A 21436-nucleotide genomic window follows, 5' to 3' on the forward strand; every position below is an offset into this window, starting at 1 on the left:
GGACTCAGACTCTTACCTGTTGGACCCCAAGGTTTGTACACCTGCCTCCCAGCCCTGCACTGACTGAACACATGTACCCCACAGGCCAGTGCTGTGGGGGTGTGGGGGTTGATCAGACATGTTCAGGGAGCAGGCCTGAGCACAGCTGCGGAAGGAGCATGTGAGAAGTGCTGTGAGAGGGGCAGAGGAGGAGTCCCGGAGACACGGGGCCAGCTGGTAGGGGAATGGGGAGTGAGGAGTGGGCTCAGAAGGCAACTGGACAGGCCTGATTCTATCGCTGCCCCACAAAATGATTTCCCATCTCAGCACCTACTTGCAACCTAACTACAAATGCATTGGGTTCATCCTTTGCTGAAGGACCACCCCACTCCAGCCCTGCCAGCCAGGATTCGTTCCCATTGGTGGGACTGATGTGCCCAGTTAACTGGTCACCATTCTCAATTTTTCCTTTCTAAATATCCTCCCTGCCAGGGCTTAGAACGTCTTTAGTTTGGGAAGTCCACTCCTTGCCCAGCTCTAGTTTGCAAGGATGCCTTTCGGCTGCCTGGCCCCTCCATGAGCCCACCAATCTCTTTACAGAATGGAGAAAACACACTAAGTGGGCCAGCCGGGCTCTCCTTCCCCCGAGACAGGCAGAGCCTTCGACCCCTTCCAGCAGCTCTCAGGCTCTGCAGTGACTCAGAGATGGTTTCTCTGGGCCCACAGGAAAATAACAAGTAAGAAGGACAAACTCTGGTTTACTTCGTCTTGAGAGAAACGAAGTTTGGGATCTATCTTTTTCTTTTAAAAAAACTCAGGAGGGACTTCTGGTCAAACAGAGCAGACAGAACACAAGAACTCAACTCTGCTTCCTCCTAAAATCCACCCATCCCAGGCAAGAATGACAGTACAGGAATCAAGATGTGTAAATCCACAGGGCCAAAGGGAAACCGGAAACAACCACCACACTGGAGAGAGGCCAGTCCAAGTTTGAAAGCTGGAAAGCTGATGGCTGAGTGTGACTTAGCAGCCTGGAAAAGGCTGAGGCCCAAACCAGCAGACTGGGGAAACCAACAAAGGCTGATGGCTCCGAAGAAACCCCAGGAAGACTCCACAGATGCCACCAAAAGCCAAGGGGCTGGAAAGAGAAGTTTGCAGCTCAACTCCATCCCCTCCTTTTGTCCTCCCTGCCGTGGGCCCCCATCAGCCTGCAGAATATGCTAAGTTCACCCTCCGCAGGCGGTGAATCAGAAGGTAAACCTGCAGCGTCCAAGATGACAGCCACCTGTAGCCATCTAAATTTAAATGACATTAAGGAGAATTAAGTAAAATTAAAAGTTCAGTGCCTCAGTCACACAAGCCACATCTCACATTGAGGCTTGTGGCTCCTGTGTTGATCAGTACAGGTCTGCAACGTGTCCACCACTGCGTGGAGCTCTACCAGACGGCACTGCTCTAGACCCTGACCACCCAACATGCTGTCCTGGGACCAGCATCTAGTCCCTTTAACCCCCTCAGGCACCAGGCTCAACCTCCAGGCAGAAAATTAGAGGCTCTGGGAAGACTGACCAGCTAGAGAGAACAGAATGACAGCTACTGACTGATGTTATAGGAACCTCCAGATCCCCAAAGAAATGACCCAGTTCCTGCCAACCAGCCAATGGGGAGGCCACTAGTTAACAATCTAGCCTCCTTACTCTGAGCTTCCCATGAACCACCCCCCCTTTTTTAAATCAGCTTTCTAATGCCTTATTCTTTTTTTTTCTTTCCATTTTTATTTATGTATTTATTTTATTGAAGTATAGTTGGTTTACAATGTTGTGTTAGTTTCTGGTGTACAGCATAGTGATTCAGTTATACACATATATATTCCTTTGCATTATAGGTTATTACAAGATACTGAATATAGTCCCCTGTGCTATACAGTAGGACCTTGTTGTTTATCCTTTCCCTATTTATTTAACAAATACCTATCAAAATTCATTTAGTGAGAAGCATTGTGCTAGGTTCTTAGGCTAAGCTCTAATGCCTTATTCTTGAAAAGGAATAGAGCCAAGGGTCAACAGACCTGAGGGTAAAAGTGTCAAATGTGATGAACAGACAGCAAACAAATGAACAGAGGGAGTCATTTAAAGCAAACAGAAGCTATATTCAATATCTTGTAGTAACCCCCGTATAATGAAAAAAATATGAAAAGGAATATATGTATGTATATGTATGACTGAAACATGCTGTACACCAGAAATTGACATGACATTGTAAACTGACTATACTTCAATTTGAAAAAAAATGGAAAAAAATAAAGCAGAGACAATACAAAGGGCAGAAGAACACTTCAACATCCTCAAGAGATGAGCTACTACATCTATAAAGCAAGAACAGGATGCCATAAGAAATGAATATTCTGAGTGCAAGAAAGAGTTCTAGGAAATTAAAAACATGCTTAAAGAGACTTTAAAATTCAATGGAAGCATCAGAAGATAGTTGAGAAAATGTCCCATAAAGTGGAACAAAAAAGACTGAAAGAGAAAATAGGGAAAAACAAATTACTCCAGGAGGTCCAACATTCTAATAAGAAAAATTCCAGAAGTGATTTAGCAGAAAACATCAAGAGGAGGAAATTATCAAAGAATACCTGGAAATTTCCCAGAAATGAAGGACATAAGTTTTCAGGATGAGAAGACCCACGGGGTCCCCAGAACAATGAATAAAAAAGACCCACAATGGGGTTCACCATCATGACCTTTCAGAATACAGGACATAAAGAATATCCCACACACATCTATAGATTAAAACAACATATATCTATAGATTAAAAACAAAAAACAAGGTCAAGTACCAATAAAGGATCAACACTCAGATGGAACCAGAAAGGCAGTGGATCTGACAGCGGCGTCATTAGGAGCTCTGAGATAATTCTCCAAAATTCTGAGGGAAAATAATTTCCAGCCTAGACATGGATCGCAAGCCAAACTCAATATTGAGCGTAAGGGCAGAAGAACCACACTTGGGGGCATACTAAGCTTCACAAAAAATCCACCCCACCCTGTGCACCTTTTGCCAGGATGCTCCCGGAAGGCACATGCCACCAAAGTGGAGGAGGGAAGGAGCAGCTCACAGGATCCAGGGGCCAGAGGGCGCCCAGGGTGGAACCCCACGACAGCTTTGGGGAGCCAGTCCGACTGTGGGGAGGAGGGAGGCGCAGGGGGATTCCACCAGCCAAGGAAAAGTGAAGCCAGTAGGTTTTCTGATGTGATTTTCCAGACTGAAAGATCTACACTTCTGTTGAAGAGTTTGGGGGATGAACTGATGACGGAAAGTTAAGCTCCCCCAAAAGCCTTAAAGTACCAAACTCCTCCCCACAAAATGTCTCTTTTGCCGCTCCTCGCACCCTCTGCGATGGTCCCAGGAGGCAACTCCTGGGATCACAGACATTGGTGGAAGCCAGTCTAAACACTGCCAAGTCCATGGCCCTCTCCTTACAAAAGGGGAAACCAAGGGCTGGCGAGGCGCCTGGCACTCTCAGACAGGAGGATACATTTGGTGTGTTTTCCAGAACTTCTTCCTGATTCATTCCAGACAAGACCAGTAACAACAGTAGCGAGAACCACAACGAACCTGACGGAACCCAGGCTGGGGTTTCCACCCCTGAGAGCGTGATGACCTCCCACCCAGCCCTGCGTTTCCCCCTCAGCTTTGCCCCTAACTCCCTGCTGTAGTAACTGCACTAAGTTTCTAAAACACACCAAATGACGTTTCTAAGTTACTTTTAACTGCCACCTATTAAAGCGAGAACATAGAGATGTAACTGAGTTGTGTAACCATGCACAGGCCACTGCGAACTTCTGGAGGAAAAAAAAATTGGGGATGGGAGTGCAGGGAAAATTCCAAACCCAAGTCTCCTTGGAGCCAGGTGCCCTTTCCCCCAGTGCTCCTGGCTAGCCAGCCCTTTATTATTACTATTTTTAAGAACTAAGTCCAGTGCCCTCTTTAAAAACTCAGTAATCTGAGTTTACCCCTAATGCTGACCTTGCAGGCGTCTTGCTTTTGATTCTCTGCCTCTCCCTCCACCTTTTCCAAGGGCTTGGCTAACCTCAAGGTGTTTGTAATGACGAGTTAAGGATGTAACCTCGACTGGAGTATCTGCGCTTTACTATAGATTTCGGGGAAGCCTAGCACTGTGTAACCTTATCATGTGACGCTCTCTCTTTGAGTCCCAACCTCCTGGGCTATGGTGCTCATTACCTCACCTGTTTAACAGGGTCACCACCAAAACCCCAACATTGAGGCCTGATGTGGGGACAAGAACCCTGGGCCGGAAGTTAGGAGTCCAGGGTTCAAGTCTTACCTCTGTTATTCACTTGCTGTGTGACCTTGGGTAAGTCACTAGATCTGTCTGAACTTCAGTTTTCTCTCCTGCAAAGTGCACAGCTGGGACCCGGTGACCTCCCTCCCTCTCAGGCTCCTTCCATCTTGTGACTCTCCTGCCTCCCAGTTTGGTTCAGGACATGGCCCCTCACCCTCCCCAAGGCTGGCTTGCCTCCCACACCTTCCATTCCAGGAGGAACACCCCTCCCCTTTCCTGCCCAAGCTCGGGCCTGGCAGGCGCTGGACTGCAGACAGGACAGGAGGTGGGGAAACAATCCCAGCCATTCAAGCTGCCCGCGGTGAGAGCTGGCCCGCAGCCAGTCACAACAGGCCCTGAGATACAGAGGGGCGTTTGTCTGGGGGCCCATGGTTTCATCGACACCTTTGCTCTCTCTTTTCTCCCTTCCTCCTAGATGGCAGCGCCAGCCCCCAGCTTGGTTAGGAGGGGGGATGTGGACGCTGTGCAGACCTGAGCAGCCCCTCTATGGGCCAGGACACCCGACAAAGGAAGGGGGGCAGGAAGAAAGGCAGGGGAGCCACGTGTGCAGGCCGGACCAGACCGAGAGTGACCACAAGGAGGGCAGAGGGTGGAGACAGTGTCGGTGGGGCCAACAGGAAAGGTTTTGGACAGGGGAGGGGGCGGGGGGGGTTCCAGAGGAAGGGCCATTTCCCCACTCTCTTTGATTATGAGGCAGGTACTCCCTTCCCCTCCAGCCTCAGTTTCCTCAGCTCTAAAATGGGGCTGATTATTCCACCCTGAAGCTGCGAGGACCAAATCAAATCAAACGGTAAACTTGCAAATACGCATAGTGTGGGGAAAAAAAGCATTTGGACTCAGGTAGACCAGGGTTCAAATCCCACTTCTGTCACTTCTGTTAAGTTGTAGGCAACTTCTTTACCATCCACTAGCTTCATCTTCCTCGTCTCAGGGAAAGAAAGATGTGTGGGCGGCCACACAGAATCATAAGGAAGGAATAAGAACCCATGGGAGGTACTTTGCCCAATAAACGCGTCTGACGAATGAAGAGTTGGTCAGGGCCGCAGCGTGGCTTTTGTGGGCCGTTCCCACCGTAATAAACTTGCATGGGCTCTAAACATTTTACTTTTTCTGATGTGAGAAAAAAATGGAAATATTTTCTTCTACCCTAAAAGTTGGGTTTTTCCCTCCTTATTTTAAAAGCAATTAAAACATTGAGGGAGGGGCTTAAAGTATTCTGGGCCTTGTGTCTGCCGTACCCAGTGGGGAAGTCAGCCTGGTATGCGTTCAGGGTCCTCAGTGCCGACCTGTCCAGGGAAGGGCTTCCGGTGTCCTCTTTGAAGAATCTCCCTGGATCATTGATGCTTCCCATCCCACAGAGCTGAGCCCACAGGCCCTGTTTTTGCCAAACCTTTAGTGTCAATGCGATGTGAACCCTGTCACCAGAGGCTGACGGGCCGCAGGAGCACGGCAGTTGTGGAGGCTGGGAGAACCCAGGGGGTGTGAGCTGGGCCTGGCTCTCAAGGATCTGGGGTGGGGGAGGCGGGCACTTACCACTCACAGTCACCACTGCTCCTGTTGGGACCTCCTCTGTGCCTAACACTGTGCTTGGGACTTCACATTCATAATCTCATTTAACCCTCATCACATTCATTCTGCTTTACACCTGAGGAAACAGGCTCAGAGAGGCTGAGTCATGCCCCAAAGTCACAGAGCTACCAGAGCAGGGTGGGGACCCAGTGGTCTGCTTCCCAAACCAAGGGCCTCCCAGCATGCCACCCTGCCTCCTTGAAGAGTCAGAGGGGACACGGAAGCGACTTTTAGGGTGTGCAGAACACGCAAGACAAGGGTGAGTCTGGGGTCCAAGGAAATACAGAAGTGAGCAGGAAGGCAGTGTGAGGGGTGTGTGCCAGGGGCTGAGCGCACCAGGGCCCCTGGGTACTCCCGGGGGAGGTGGGCTGCACTGGGGCTGGGAGCCAGCATTTGCCGCCACAGGCTGATGTGTCTTGAGCTCGGCCAGGCGGGGCTGCTGCTAAACACGCTAATAGGTACTTCATTTGCTCGTGGAACTGCCCAGAGCCACGCCTCTTTACCCACAAACCAGGGCAGATGTCACACTATACAGGGAGCACCGACTGCCCCGGGAAAGAGAAGCTCAGAGACACAGAGGAGGATGTGGCTGATGGCGGGCTGGGGTCCTCAGGCTCTGACATTCACCAAAGGAAGGAGATTCCTAGCTGGGGACGAGGCACTTCTCTCCACCCCAATCACACCACAGCCAGACAGAGTCAGGTATGTCCTGAGTGTGACTTCTCCACCCCAGAGGATGGAAAGGGCCTTTCCACTCTCAAAACCCATTGACTGCACAGCCACCACAGACAGCTTTCTAGCAACAAATCTGACCTTGCTCACCTCAGCCTGGACCTTCAGTGGCCTCTCATCAGCTAAGACGAATAAAATCCATCTTTTTACTGCCCAGCGGCTTTTAAGCCTGTGCTTGCCAATCTGGTAGCCACTGGCCACATGTGGCTGTGGAATCCTTGAAATGTGGTCTGAATTGAGATGTGTTATACATGTAAAATACCTGCGGGGCCTCAAAGATTTAGCACAAAATAAAATAGTGTAAAACAGCTCAGTAATATTTTTAATACTGATTAGATGTTTGCTAATATTAGATTAAATAAAATATATTATAAAGTTTAATCTGTTTCTTCTTACTTTTTTAATGTGGCTACTAGAACATTTAAAAGTACATACATGGCTCATATTATATCGAAAAATACTGGTTTATTCTCTGTCCTTCTCTCTTTACTGCATTTCCTGCCAACACTAGTTCATTCATTTGTTCATTTCTTCATGCATTTGTTCATTCAGTAAATATTCATTAATCATATGCTATGTGCTAGAGATGGTGCTGCTAAACACTGGAGACAAAAAGGAAACAGCATAGGCCTGGCATTTGAGCTCACATGGAGCTTATGAACTGTACTTTAGAGATATCAAAGAGCTTGTGTTCTACACACAGACATTCCCTAGCATGCTTGTCTTTGCTCATATTCATGCTTCTGTCTATAATGACTTTCTAACTCTGTCTGCCTGGTGAACTCCTACTTATACTTCAAAACCCAAACCTTCAAACACTTCTAGAATGTATGTCAAATGTTTCAATGATTAAAAAAAAAAAAGCCACCTCAAAAAGTTTGTTCATTCCCACCCCCTACTACCTGCTGGGGCTCTGAACTATTAACTGTGTGATTATGCAATTCTATTATTGTGTCAGTTTAAACGTCACCACTCTGTCTCTGTCTAAGGTTATCTCTTTCCCCCAATCCCAGGAACTGTCTCATTTACTCTCTTTAACCTTCTTCAAAAAAACAACCGCCAGCTGCAACTGTCTTGTATGTGACCCATCTCTTTCCCCTGTGAGAGCAGGACACTTGGCTTTCTCCCTCAAAGCTGATATCCCAGTGCCTCGCACAGTTCTTGGCACCTATTAGGCACTTAGAAAATGAAGATGATGGCACACTGGCTGTATGGTGCAGGTGTTACATCGGCGGCTCTGGCACTGGACTACTGGGTTCAAATCCTGCGCTTAATCAGCTATCATTATTACCATCGTCATTGTTACTGCATGTCCACTTTCCCAGCTGGACTACCCGCCTCTTGTGGGCCCAGGTGGGGCTTTGTTGTGCCCCAGTACTTCACCAGCTTCCCCATCACAGATGTCACCACCATCCATGTATCCTCTGAAGTCAGAAACCTAAGTCACCTCTATCATCAAGCCCTTTCAGATTTATCTTCATTTCTTACAAACTGTCTCATTATCTCCTTCATCATCCCCATCCTTGCCCAGGTCCAGGCAGGTCTTCTTTCACCTGGATGCTGCCATGGCTTCCCAACAGGCCAAGACTGCCTCTGCTCTGGACCTCTGCAACCCTTCTCCATGATACAGCCACAGGATCTTTAAAAATCTCAAGCTACTTCAAACTAGAACTTACTATGGCCAACAAGTCTCCGGTACAAGATCCGGATCCTGTAGATCCCTGTAGTCTCCTCATTGTCTGAGCTCAGCCCTGTCATTCTGTCCCATTGCTGCCACAGGGACTTTGTATGTGCCAGAGCACTCTTTCCTCACCTACTGACACTTCTGATACTTTAACTCTCTCAGCACTGTGTTCCTCTCTCACCACTGGATGCAGCTTGTATCTTCCACTTGATAAATGGTTGTGTCCCATATTAGACTCTGAGCTCTATCAGTGCTGGGGATGTGTCGGTTTTTATTCACCATTTGAACCCCTAGTGCCTTGAATACTGCTTGGTACATTGCAGGTATGAACACATAGTAATTGAATGAACTCAGTACCCACTAAGTGAATGAGCAGTGGGGCCCTGCTGGGTGAACCACAGCATCGAGCAGGGACCAAGCATGGGTTACTAGGGGTATGTTTTCCCACCACATGTGGCTGCCAGTAGTGCAGCTGTGACACTAAAACACAAGACAGGTTGTGAGTGCTTTGGAGCTCAGAGTGGGAGAGGGTGCTGGGCAGGGGGCTGGGGGAGAGGGCAGGCTGCCCAGAAAGCCAAAATTTGAGTGGTACCCTGTGGTCATTAAACCCTTGGGCTTTGGGGTCAGGGTGATCTGGGTCTGAATCCCAGTAATACAATAATAGCTCATATTTACCTGTTTCTTAGTGCCAAGCCCTCTAAGTACTTTGCATCTTTTTGATGGTCTCATTCACCCTAAGCATATTACTGTTTAAATTTTTTCTAGAGGAAACTGAGGCCCACAAAGGTTAAGTAACTTGTCTAAGTCACAAACTGAGGTGGGATGTGAACCCAAGGACTCCGACTTCAGAGTCTGCTCTAAATTTTGAAGACTTGATGATGAGAATAAGCACCTAATGAGCAATTACTATGTGCCAAGCATGTACCTAAAAACTTTACAAATAAATTTTTATTTGTATCATTTTGACTTTTATTTTTATTACTCATTTCACCCCATAAGCTTATCTCTATCTTACTGGTAAGCTGGGTATCATTATTTCCAGCTTATAGGTGAAGAAACTGAAGTCCAGATAGGTTAACTAACTTGCCTGAGGTCACACAGCCAGTAAAAGTGATGAACCTAGTTGGAACCAGGCAGAACACTCCAGAGTTCATTCTTTTAATGACTCTATTCCACAGCTTCTGCTCTGTTGTTGTTATTATAAAATAATAATAATAATAACAATAATAATAATAATATTTTGCTGGGGTTTTGTAAGGTGAAAAAGGAGTGACATTCTAGCTGGGAAGAACAGTGGGTGTGAAGACTGGGAGGTGGGGGTGAGGATGAACACATTCGGGAAAGGAAGTGTAAGATTTGGTGAGAGGGGTGGGACAGTGAGAGTTCCAGCACAGAGGAGCTGAGTGTCCAAGGAAGGCCAGAATGGAGATTAGATGTGAGAGATGTTTGGGGATTCAGCTATGGAGAAACTTCCTCTCCAGGGAGATGCTAGCACGGCTTGCTCTCTCCAGAATCCCTATGTCATGAATTCCACATGAGATGTCTGAAAACTAGGAGTGTCAGAGCTCCTGACCTGGCTCTGCTGTGTGCACTTTGGGAATTTACTTAACCTCTCTGTGCCTTCACTCTTTGTAGAATGGAGGTAATAAAAGGGACCTCCTTCATAGGGTTGCTGTTTGGGTAAAATGAGGTTGTGAATATAAAGCCTCTGGGAGGGTGTTTGGCATAAAGCAGCCCTTTGAGATTATTCTTTTCTCCCCATTCCCTGGCCTCTAGGAAGAACTCCCCAAACCCTCAGCCTCAACAGACTCAAGGCTAAAATCAACCTAGAACCACCAAGATCCCTGGAGACCCCAGGTCGATAAAATGAGGAAGAAGAGAGGCACATGTCAAGCTATCCAGTTTCAAAGTGTGTCCAAGACTGAGGAAAAAAGAATAATTATCGGGGGGAGGGTATAGCTCAGTGGTAGAGTGTGTGCTTAGCATGCATGAGGTCCTTAGTTCAATCCCCAGTACCTCCATTAAAAATAAATTTAAAAATAAACCTAATTACCCCCCTAAACAAAACAAACAAACAAAACAAAACAAAACAAAATAATTCTCCTTCTGGCCCTGTCAGCTCGGGGTTATATAACTGAACTTCTTGGTGAGGTATCCCTGGGGGGCCTCCAGGAGGCAGGGTTGGCAGTGACATAAATAAATATTCCTGTGCTCTCTGCCCAGGCTCAGGTTCTGAGTCAACAGCACTGCCCGAAAGGAGGAAGCTGGGCGAGAAGTGAGCTCCAGGCTGGGAGTCAGGAGACCCGTGTCTCAGGCCCAGCCCTGAGTTGAAGGATAGGGACAGCAAGTGACAAGTTTTCCCCAGAGTGACCTGGGAGGTGAGATTACAGTGTGAGCTGGGGCATCGGGGAACCCTGGGCCAGTTCTCCCAGTGGATAGAACAAAGCCTGCTCCCTGCATCCTGGCCTGGCATTCAAAGCCCTTCACACCTCTCTCCTCTCCATCCCGTCTTGGCATCCACACACTCTGAACCTTGGCTCTATGGGCCTACTGAGTCCACCCCCTTTCTTGACAGGGTTTGTCCCTCTCCTGGAATGTCCCTGCCTTCCCATGGAATGGCAGTGTGGTAGAGCAGAGAGGGATGTGCGTTTTAGAGTTAGACGTGGGCTTGAATTCTGGCTTGAGTGTCCCTGGACTTGTGACTTAACCTCTTTGAGCCTGTTTCCTCATCTGTAAACTGGGCTTTGGGATTCCTCTCTTTCTTTCCTGGTTGCAACAATCAAATGGGATACTAACTGTTAATAAGCGGTAATTACTTAGCCTTACTGTATAAACCAGGCACTTGTAGGGGTTTTGCATGCATAAGTCACTTGGCAATGCAGGTCAGATCCCTAGCGGAGTGAGTGCCTGATGCATACTGGGCACTATTTAATAAGTGCTAGTTTCCTTCTCCGAGACCTGCCCAAAGCTCCCCCACCCTCCCATCTCAAGTAGGCCAGTCTCTTCTGAGACTTCACAGCATTTCCTAGGTACTGTGGTTACAGCACTCATCACATGAGTGTTGTAATTAGTAGACAGCTCTGTCTTCCCTTCTATTCTCGGAGCTCCTTGGGGAATGAACTCATGCTCACATACAGGCTGCATGGAACAGATGGGCTTTAGCACATGCCCTGGGATGGGCTGGCTTTGAACATGCACTTCAGTCCCTGGGCTCTGGCTCCCTGAACTCTGCTGATGGCCATCGGAGCCTCTTGCTCAGCTCCACGCAGACGCCAGGGGCAAGCCACCCCTCCTCTGGGCTCTTCTGTTGCTTGTACTTGGACCTGCACCATAATTTTTTGGTCAAAAACCAGGACACTTGTCCTAGCAAAGAATTTTGGATCCATGAGGAGATCTAGACACTATAGATTGAATGCAGAAATACTGGAATTTCCAGGATAGTCCAGTGGCTTATAAATCGTAGACTTCCTTTCACAGTGCCTGGCCTGGCCATGCACCAGCCATACAATAATTGTCTAACAAATGCTTGTGGATTTGGGTCAGTGTTTTTCTGTTTTGTTTTGTTTTCTCACTCCATCATGGTGCTGGAATATACTACTGAAAAGGAATAGAAGCTACCAGTCTTCTTCCTGTGGGACCTTCTTGTTGAAGCAGGAATTAGAATTACAGAGTTGCTGAGACCTTTCTGCATGGTGTCTCTCCATGATTCCAATACCATCAATCTCTTCTGGCCAGCTACAGAAGAAAGCTCTGTTCTCTGTCTCATTAACCAAGGTCTGCCATGAACCTTTTCCAGTTTTGTCTACCAGCACTTCTCTCCTCCCTTTCTCCCTGACCCTAGGAGGGGAATGAGTGACTTCCTGTCTCCTAAACCCCGCACAATATCTCCCATCCCACGAGCTCTTCTGCAAAGCGATCTGGATGCTCTCCTCTCAAGAGGTAGAGTCTATTTCTCTAGTCGCTGGAATGGAGGCGGACCCCGTGACTACTGGGGCCACTAGAACACAGTGGAAGTGACACTGGCAGGTCTGGGTATAGCCCTTAAGTGGCAGCTTCTGCTCTTGCCTCTCAGAATGCTTGCTCCTGGGAACCTTCCTCTTGGAACCCAGCTGACACACGGTGAGAAGCCCAAGGCACATGCAGAGGCCGCAATTAGATGTGCTGGTTGACAGCCCCAGGTGTGCTCCCAAATGACAGCCAAGTGTCACTAGGCAGCCACATGAGGGAGCCACTGTGGACACCCAGGCCAATGGAGCCTTCAGATGTGAATATCCGACAGAAACCACATGAGAGGCCCCAAGTGAGGACCTCCCCACTGAGTCCAGTCAAACTATAGAGCCACAAGAGAAAACAGTAAGTTGTTGCAGCCACTAAGCCTTGGAGCCACTGGTTACACAGGGACCAATAATCAGCAGATTGAGTCCAGTGCTCTCTTCTCAACTCTACACCAATCTAAACCTTCCTCTGTCATGAGATGCAACTGCACCTCTTCCCCAGGTCACCTCTACCACCTCGGACTACTTATCATAATTGTTGGCACCAATCACAATGGCTTTGCAGGACCTACTTTTCCTTCAAGACATTTAAAAGTGTATTGTAAACAGAAATGTTCTATCATGTCTGAAAAGAGGAAGTCAATGTCACTTGCCATCAATAGACGGTAACAAAATGAATTCGACAAAACAGATCAAAGTCATTACAGTCTAGCTAGACAGCGTTACCTCCCAAAGTGTCTGGGCCCAAGGCTGGTCTTCTGTTAGAAAGATGAGCAAGTGTTGTAGCCAGATTTGTAGCCAGACTGAGTTCCAGAATCTGGGTAGTTACAGCGTACTAGCTTCCGGATCCCTGGATCACATGGCCGTGGTCATGTGCTCTTAAATTCAACAGTTCCAGGCAGCTCTATGGTTTCCTCCCTTTCCTGATTATGGCAGGTGTCATAGCCCTCCAGTCTGGCCAGTTGTGCAGTGTCTTATGAGTCTCCAGCCTTTCCAATGTTTTAAAGGAATTAGGTGCATAAAATCCCTTCCTGCCTAAAATGCCGAGTTCCGCTTCTGTTTCTTGCACTGACTGCTGACTTAAACACCCTGACTTCCCATAGCTCTTGCAGCATCTCCTGGATTTGTTTCTTTTATCATTTAAGTATTTCCTCCACAAGTATTTTCAATGTGGGGCTTTGTGTATTCCATCTTCTGGGGCTTTATTTGCCTAAGAATGTTTTCAGTAATGACCTCACATTTGAATGACAGTTTGGCTGGCTTTAAAATTCTGGATGGAAAGGATTCTTTCCTTTCAATTCTTAATAACATTACTCTTTGACTTCCTTGATGAAGGATTGTTGTGGGGAGGGCATAGCTCAAGAGGTAGAGCACACGCTTAGCATGCATGAGGTCCTGGGTTCAATCCCCAGTACCTCCTCTAAGAATAAATGAGTAAATAAACCTAATTACCTCCCCCCACCAGAAAAAAGGGGGGGTTGTTATCAAGACGTATAGTGTCAGTTTGATTCTTGTCCCTTTGTAAAGGACGTTATTTCTCTCTGCTCTTCCTCTTTGTCTTCCATATTCTCAGTTTTACACAATATCTGTGTATGGATTTTTCTTCAGTTCTACTGTTGGCTACTCCATGAGTCCTTTCGATCTGAATTCATTCATTTTCCTTTAATCTGGAACATTTAATCTCCATTACTTCATTTTTTTCCCAATTCTCTTTCCTTTTCCTCTCCTTTTGGTACACCGACTTCGACCCTCCATCTCTCTTAGCCTTCGTTGTCATTTGTTATCTCTTTATCTTTTCCTGCTTCCTCTCGGGATGGTTCTCAGTTTGATATTCCTCTTCACTGCTTAGTTGTTCATTCAAATGTATCCATCCTGATATTTATGCCATCTACCACGTGTCCTCCTTTATTTTAAATATTTTATCTTTCATAGCTAATCTTCTGAGTTGGTTCTCTCCTATGACTTCCTGTTCTTGCATTATTTTATGAATTTCTTCCCTTATCTTTTTCAGTATAATTATCATGCTTTATTTTAGAATCTTGGTCGACCTGCTTCAGTCGTAAATAAGGTGTATGCAGTTTGATTTATTGTCTTTCTTTTAGAGTAATTGTGCTTCTCAGGTGTCTAATTATTTTGGTGGGTGAATTCAAGTTCCCCTGGAGGTACTTACTCTCAGTCCCATAAAATGCCCTGGGAAAGGCCCCAAGGCATTAGGAGAGGAAAAGATGAGCCCTGGGGCTGAGAGCCACACAGACTCCCTTGGCCACCCCTTTCTGGCTGGCACTCTGCCTGCGTGTCTGTCATGCTTCCCCTTTGAGTTCCGGGGAGGGGCAGACTGGGCAGGAGGTAGACTCCTCCAGGGGGATGTCACAGGGCGGGTTGGGGGACTGGGCATTGATGGGCGAGTGAATGCCAGTTTTGATTGATTCCTCACTCTTGAGGGGCTTTGAGCTGCCCCAGGCTCCCTGGGTGGCAGCTGCCAATTTCTGCACTACAGAAGCAGGAGTCAGTAACACTCCCCAGACAAGGAGCAGGGACCCGAAGCAAGTAAGTCTCCCTAGAGAGCAGATAGTGAAGAAGTCAGTCCAGCATTCATTCATTCCACACCCAAAGTGTGTCTGTACCAAGGCCTTGTGCTGGGCACCGGGGAGACAGTGGGAAACAGTCCTTGGCCTCACGGAGGTCATGCTCTGACAACACACTAACAGACTCAGGTTAGTTCCCTACTGAGGTCCCTATCCTGGCACCGCCTCTCAGGCAGATCAGTCTTTCTAAGCCTCAGTTTCTCCATCTGCAAAATGGGGATGATAAAAGTATCTATCCATAGGGTTACTGAGGCTTTCAGGAGACAGTGCATGTCAAGTGATTAGCAAATGCCCAGCACACTAAGAGCTCTCAGAAATATTAATTACTGTTGTTATTATTACTATGACCAACGACATTGTCACTGGGGATGAGATAGGGACTTGGAGCTGCTTCTAGAAGATGAATGAATCCCCCTTAGTTCTCAGGGCAAACCAGTTACCCTTAAGACCTGAGACTGGAGAGAAGACCAAGGTGGGACGTCCAGAATTTTCACAAAAGGGATTAGTGCGCTTGGCTCTTAGAAAAAATTTGGTCAGAAAGTAGCAAGGCATGGAGTGGGAGCTGTCGGGGAGGTGGATAAACAAACCAAGTTACATTTTCCAGACAGAACTATTACTACCACCACAGGCGTCAAGTTTTCAGGTAGCTAGTCCCTTTCCTGCAGTTTCTTGCTTGTTTTTTGTTTGTTTGTTTGTTTGTTTATGACTGAACAGCAGCACAGGAAGGAGGCTAGGACTTCCGTGTGGGCTGGAATCTCAGCCTGTTTCTCCTCAGCTGCAGGGCCTCTGTCTCCTCCGGGCCCAGGAGTCAGGGTGCTCATGGCCCACAGTACTTCCAGAGGCTCACAAAACTGTCCTCATTTCTTTCCAAATCAGAAGAAAACAGAAACTTTTAGGTTGAGGAACATGTTCTAATATGCCAATGCCGTCATTAACATAACCATTCACATTTTTGTGGAGGAAGGGGCCCGGGAAGGCAAAATTGTCCAGGGCCAGGAAGTTCGAACGCATCCCAGTTAGCTCTGTGACAGCCAGGAAGTGGTCTCTGAACCTTAGCAAGGAACAAGGGAACATCACTACTCACTTCCTGGGCTGCCGTGGGTGTTTAGGGACTGAGGCATGTGGAGCATTTAGCGCTGTGTGGGCACTAGCAAGCTCTCAGCAAACAGGAGTTAACCGTTTGGTTTCCTCTGAGACCTGCAGGCTAAATAAACCTTTAGCAGACCTGGAGGAGGGTTATGGGATTAGGGACAGCAGTGGGGGAACAAGTTACACAATTGCTTTTTATTGCACAACAGACTGAAAGAGATAACCCCAGGTGGAGGAACAGATGGAAGCTTCAAGCCAGGCCACGTGTGCAGGGGGTTTGCAAGAAACCACACCAACAGCAGTAGAAAGAGCTGTCTCTGAATCTCCACTGTAGGCCGGTGTCAGCCTTGAAAGTGTGGAATGAGTGAGTGAACGAATGAACGATGAGTGAATTTTAAAATCCTGAAGCTTCTTTTTCACAAAAGTTAGCTCAGCAGGTCCCAAGACGCAAGTTTCTCTGTCGAGGAAGGGAAACTAATATTTATGAAGTGAGTGCTGTGGATAGTGTCCTCTTTAATAAAGGAGGAAACTGAGGCTCAGAGAGGTGATGTGGCTTGAACTAGATCTCACAGCTCAAAAGCAGAGGACTGGGTCCCCGCCCTTGGCCCCATCCTCGCTGCTGGCGCTCCTGCCCAAGGCTGCCCTGGGCTGAGCAAGGCGTGCTGGCTGTCCAGGGTCTGCACGGAACCCTGAGATGCCAGGTGCTTCCCACACCACCCCCTCCACCTCCTCAAGCTGCCCAGCAGATCCCAGAGGATCTGGCAGCCCCATTGAGGGCCCCAACAGCTCAGGAGTGCCGGCCAGGGCAGGAGACCCCTCACAACAGGCCCCTCTGTCTTAGAGATTGGCACACCCTCCTTTCCTTCCTTAGGCCAAACTGTAGCCACCACCGCTGGGAGTTTCAAACCACATGAGAGGTTCCAGTCCTGCTCCACACTCTGGCCCTACCCCCTCAGCTTTACCTACACCCAGGCCAGCTCAGGAATCCGCAGAGACTCGCTGGCAGGCTCTTGCCTTGGCTCAGACCCCTTCCTCTCTTCCTGCCTCCTCCTGTCCACCTAGGATCTATGGTTCTGATAAGGAATTCGTTTGAGAGAAGACCAAGAGGGATCCACCCCACCAGATCCCAAAGCAAAGAGTGGGATGCCAGCCGCCCAGATGCCAACGACTGCATCAGGAGGCAGGATGGATGGAGATGGGGAAGCTGATAGGGGCAGCATGCTTGGCACCTGGAAGTTGTCTAGGAGAAACGAATGCGCCGCTGCTTCTGAGCTGCTTTCTGAGCGCTCGTCCGGCAGTGCGCAGGGTGCATCTTAGCGCAGGCACTGCTGGCCAGGTTAGAGAGATCCCAGTTTTGGATTCTTTTTTCTTCAATATCAAATATATACATTTTAAAAAGTAAATTGACTACTTATATAATTTGGGATCTTTATTTTCTTCTTAAAAAAAATCTTGGAGGGTAATTAGGTTTGTTTGTTTGTTTGTTTGTTTTAATGGAAGTACAGGGAATTGAACCCAGGACCTCATGCATGCTAGGCATGCCCTCCACCACTGAGCTGTACTCCCCCCGCCCCAGTTCTTTATTTTCATCCCATATGAAGGATTTTTTTTTAATTAAAAGGGCTTATTGGGCAACTTAAAATCCACTTTCCCTTTCTTTTTTTAACCTTCCATTCCATTTAATCAGAAGATTGGGAAGTAAAGTGTTGCAGCGTTTACAATTCCCAGAGAATTTCACAGCCCTCTGCAGTGAAAAAGCACTTGGATTAGGAGACTTTAGGTTCCCCCTAACTCTCCATTGACTGAGTGTATTGCATCCTCTCTGGACCCCAGTCTCCTCACCTTTAAATGGAGGGAGCCCTCTATTACCTTTAAGGGTCCCTGTAGCTCCTACACTCTGTGACCCTGCATCCCAGGAGTAACTGGATAGGGATCAACTTGGACACTGCTTTCTTCCTCTTGGAGCCCCAGGGATCCCCTGGGGTCTGATTATCAAGGGCAGCACAGCAAATGTCTACTAGAAGTGGATTTTTTTCCCAAGAAAAGACACTGATGGTGGTGGGAGAGAGGGCAGAGGCACATACATGTGATGGGGGAGAAGGGTCACACCCTTCAAGTTGTGGGGTGGGGACAGGACAGGGGAAAAGAACCCATGGTGCTTACATCAGTTCTGTCAGGAGATGCTCTCCAAGGGGCACCAAAGCTCTCCTCTCTCAAAGCCAATAGCCCCAGTCCTCAGCCTGGGTTCGTGCATTCCACAGACATTCACTGAGCACCCACTACATGCCAGAAACTGTCATGGGTGGGGATACAGCTAGGAAGGAGGCAGGCTTGCTCCCTTTTCTCATAAAGTTTACAGTCCATGGAAAACACAGATATTAAATAATTATGAGCAATTATGGAAAGTGTTACCAGGGGAAGCTTTGAACTTGGCTCTTCTGAGGGGTACAGTGCCTCCCATCTCCTCTTGATATGTTCCTCTAAATTTCTCACCTCCCCTTCTGATCTTTGCTTCTCACATAGTCCTTGTCACCTCAGGGAGATGGGAATCCCATGAAACTGCCTGCCAGGAGGTCAGACAAGCTGAAGGCCCCTAACTTTGCTAAGAGTGACTCCACCTCAAGGAGCAGCTCCCTCCCCACCTGAGGCAGGAGGGGCCACAGTGCACTGGGCTATAAGAGGTGCGGGAACCCACCATGAAAGTAAGCTGTTGATTTGAAATGATGACAGCAGACTCCCCCAGAGACCCAGCACATGCACTATGTGCCTGGCTCACCACACACCCAGGAGCTGGCCCACCTGGCACTGCCCTGCCTCCTTCAGCTACCTCACCAGCAGCCAGGGGACAGCAGGACAAGGTGAAGAATGTCCTTCCCAGACAAAGGGACCATGGGAACCCCTTTCCCTTTTCATCTTCCATTCCCATCAGGCACCCACAGTCCTTTGCTGTCTCTTGGCCCCCCAGCCCGCCCCTCCCCTCATCCTTGTAACTTGGGGTGGACACTTGGGAAAGCTACTTGACCTACCTAGAGTTCCAGCTGCTTCATCTACTCCCACGTGGCTGCTAAGACTATGGATTCTAGAATTTTGTGTGCCCTCCCCCACCTCTGTGCTCTGCCTGAGTTTATCACATTACTCCCCTCCCTCCATAAGAGGGGGTACCCTGAATCTGCTACTCTGGGCTTATGGGTTTTTTTTTTTTTCTTTTAGTGGAGGTACTAGGGATTGAACCCAAGACCTCATGCACGCTAAGCATTAGCTAAGTGCTATTGAGCTATACCCTCCCCACTGGGCTCATGTTTATACTGCTCCAGCCACCCAGACCACTGTCTTCTATGTGCATATCCATCTGTTAGCATCTGGCCATCTCTAAATTCACTATTTGTTGACTACTTACCACATGCCAAGTGTTATACTACATACTCATTCATCATTCATTCATTCAATAAATACATAGTGAGACCTACTATTTGCCAGGCATCCTATGGTGGTGAACCATATAGACATGGCCCCTGTCTCCAAGAAGGTTCAGTCTGGTGGAAATTACCAGCTTATATTTATCGAGTGCCTATTATATACAGACCTTGTACTAAGCACTTTACATGAACTATCTGACACACTGTCAAAAGAAATGGCTTCGTTTAAGGAGCACATCAAATGGAACAGTAGAGAAATGCAGGATCCTGCCCAAGATCAAGTTATCAGCTGCCTAAGGAGCAAGGCAGGGATTCCAATGACCAGGTTAATTCCAAAGCACCAGCTCTTAAGCACTATGCTTTCTTTCCCAGCCCCACTCAGTCCCATCTCCTCTAAGGAACACTCTGGCTCCTCCTCCAAACTACAGGGCTTCCTTGGTCCCTCTAAGGCAGCGCTAGTATTTGACACACCCTTGTCCTTCCCCTGCCAGGGTACCCAGACCACAGAACTGGAGAGTCCCTGCTTCTTTCCTCTGGAGCAGCTAGTCCAGTGAGTCACCTGGGAGCAGCTGAGTTTGCTGATCTGAGCTAGAAACCTGGGTTCCTCCTCCTGCTGTGGGTTTCCATCTCTTTAAATGGCAGATCTTCCTCCAGAAGGGGCCTCCGAACTAGCCGACCCAATAAGCCACCCATTTCACAGATGAAGACAACAGAAATTCTGAGCGATTCACAATCCTTTCTACCACCTAGCTGGCTTTCGGGAAGTCTCGGCCCCCCTGCCGGAGGCTTGGTGACGGCGGGAGGAGGAAGCGACCTGCCAGCTGGATGCCTGTAATATCAACCCCGAAATGCAGGCTGGCGCTCAGGGCGCTTCTGCGCACTGGGTCGAGCTTGCTTTGCACTCCGGGCACCAGTACGCATGCCCCCATCCCCATCTCCTGAGTCCGCGGGAGATGGTCGATCTCCCTCCCACTACCCTCGACCGCTGCCCACCGCCCTCGCATTCAGACCCCAGGCACTTCCTCCAACGGAGGTGAGAACGTGACTGGCACCCCTACCCCCGCTCCCTGTGCTCGCTTCCTCCGAGCGCGGCCGGCAGGTGGACAGCGAGCCGCCGCGCCTGAGCCGGGCCTCCCGTGGTCCCCGCAGACCCGGCATCCCCGGTGTCCCGAGCCTCCTACCTGCTCTGAGAAGCCCCGCGCGCCGGCCGCCCCCTGCTCGGCCTCCCGCCGGCGCCACCGCGGACGCCCAGGCTCAACCCGCCCGGGATCCCGCCCTCGGCCCCGCCCCGCCCCGCGCAGGTGATCCCGGGGAGGGGCCGAGTTGCCCCCTCGGTCCCCGGGCTCGGGGGCCGCTTTGGGGGCGCCAGGCTCGGGACACTGGCGTGGCGGCGCCTCACTGTGGTGGCTTCGCGCCTCTCCCGGGCCTGGGTCCTTCTTGGGATTCCAGTTCTGGCCCCCGACCCCGGGCGCTCGGTCCACCAGGCCACGTCTCCCAGAGCAGAAGGGGAGAAGGGGCCTTACAAATACACCAGGCTAGGTGTGAGCTGCAGCGTGTGTGTGTGTGTGTGTGTGTGTGTGTGTGTGTGTGTGTGTGTGTGTGTGTGTGTGTGTGTGTCCAGAGCAGAAGGGGAGAAGGGGCCTTACAAATACACCAGGCTAGGTGTGAGCTGCAGCGGGTGTGTGTGTGTGTGTGTGTGTGTGTGTGTGTGTTTGTGTGTGTGTGTGTGTGTGTGTGTCCAGAGCAGAAGGGGAGAAGGGGCCTTACAAATACACCAGGCTAGGTGTGAGCTGCAGCGGGGGTGTGTGTGTGTGTGTGTGTGGTGTGTGTGTGTGTGTGTGTGTGAATCACAGAAATGTTAACCCAGGCGGTTTGAGGGCTGGCAAGTGTCAAAAACTCCACCCGGTAAAATCCTACCGTCTCTTGCACCAGACTGGTTTAAGGCCGGATGCCAGCAGCCCAGCACTCTCTCCCTGATACACAGTGGGCCCTCAGTCAATAGTTAGAGAAAGAGGGAAGAG

The 21436-nt window shown here is 48.9% G+C and overlaps 1 protein-coding gene across 2 annotated transcripts in view; it reads right to left on the bottom strand.

Annotated features, from left to right (window-relative positions):
• The window catches only part of NCMAP (non-compact myelin associated protein), a 38753-nt gene extending 18065 nt beyond the window's left edge, over positions 1-20688 (bottom strand). Inside the window, exon 1 of one of the 2 annotated variants that reach the window (XM_006196785.4) lies at positions 20597-20688. The gene's annotated coding sequence lies outside the window, so the exon portion shown is untranslated. Of the gene's footprint in view, positions 1-13051; positions 13419-20596 lie in introns of those variants that run through there. The other variant, XM_072975099.1, reaches the window with a different exon arrangement.
• Positions 20689-21436: the final 748 nt, after the last annotated feature.

Source organism: Vicugna pacos, chromosome 13, assembly GCF_048564905.1.
Source record: "Vicugna pacos chromosome 13, VicPac4, whole genome shotgun sequence".
NCBI lineage: Eukaryota > Metazoa > Chordata > Mammalia > Artiodactyla > Camelidae > Vicugna > Vicugna pacos.